The sequence below is a fragment of the Pongo pygmaeus genome, chromosome 2, assembly GCF_028885625.2.
Source record: "Pongo pygmaeus isolate AG05252 chromosome 2, NHGRI_mPonPyg2-v2.0_pri, whole genome shotgun sequence".
Taxonomy (NCBI): Eukaryota; Metazoa; Chordata; class Mammalia; order Primates; family Hominidae; genus Pongo; species Pongo pygmaeus.
The window spans coordinates 133,410,265-133,411,369 of record NC_085930.1 but is presented as its reverse complement, the minus strand read 5'-3'; the positions used below and the strand labels follow the sequence as shown (position 1 = coordinate 133,411,369).

The window sequence follows — 1,105 nt, the reverse complement described above, 5'->3', positions numbered from 1 at the left end:
GAAATAAGACTAGCAATGACTGCTGTCTTTTTTGTTTTCCATTTGCTAGGCAGATTTTTCTCCAACTCTTTATGTTGAACCTATGAGTGTCCTTGCATGTAAGATGGATCTCTTGAAGACATCATACAGTTGGGTCTTCCTTCATTATTCACTTGACACTCTGCCTTTTAAGTGGGGTGTATGGTTCATTTATATTCAAGGCTAATATTGATATTGGTGGATTTGATCCTGTTATCATACTGTTAGCTGGCTGTTGTGTACACTTGACTGTGTAGTTGCTTTATAGTGTCAATGGTCTATGTACTTGATTGTGTTTTTGTGGTGGCCTGTAATGGTCTTCTGTTATCATGTTTAGCACTCCCTTAAGCACCTTTTCTGAGGCCAGTTTGGTGGTAATAAATTGCCTTACCATGTTCTTGTCTAAAAAGGATTTTATCTCTCCTTTACTCATGAAACTTGGTTTGGCTGGATAGGTTTTGTTCCTTTTTTTAAATACTTTTTTCTTTATTTTGGTCTGAGTTGTTTCAAAGAACTGGTCATCAAGCTCTGAGATTCTTTTTTTCCTCAGACTAGTATACTCTGCTGTTCATACTTCCAATTGTGTTATAAAAAATATGCAATGCTTTACAAATTTGCATGTCATCCTCACACAGGGGCCATGCTAACCTTCTCTGCATTTTTCCAATGTTATTAATAGTATATGTGCTGCTGAGGTGGGTACTACATTCTTTTTCACAGCTATGTAGTATTCCATGCACCATATTTTCATTTTCTAATCCACTGTTGATGGACACCTAGGTTGGATCCGTATATTTGCTATTGTGAGTAGTGCTGCAGTGAACATACAAGTATAAGCGTCTTTTTGCTAGAATGATTTATTTTCCTTTTGGTATATACCCAGTAATGGGATTGGTGGGTCAAATGGTAATTGTATTTTAAGTTCTTTGAGAAAATTTCAAACTGCTTTCCATAATGGATGCACTAGTTTATATTTCCACGGTATATAAGCATTTCCCTTTCTCCACAACCTTGCCAGCATCTGTTATTTTTTGACTTTTCAGTAATAGCCATTCTGACTAGTGTAACTCATTGTGGTTTTGATTCC

General features: G+C 36.3%; 1 pseudogene; it reads right to left on the bottom strand.

The window, feature by feature from the left end:
• Positions 1–608: 608 nt before the first annotated feature.
• Positions 609–706, bottom strand: LOC129034341 (U6 spliceosomal RNA; annotated as a pseudogene).
• Between the last annotated feature and the right edge of the window lie 399 nt (positions 707–1,105).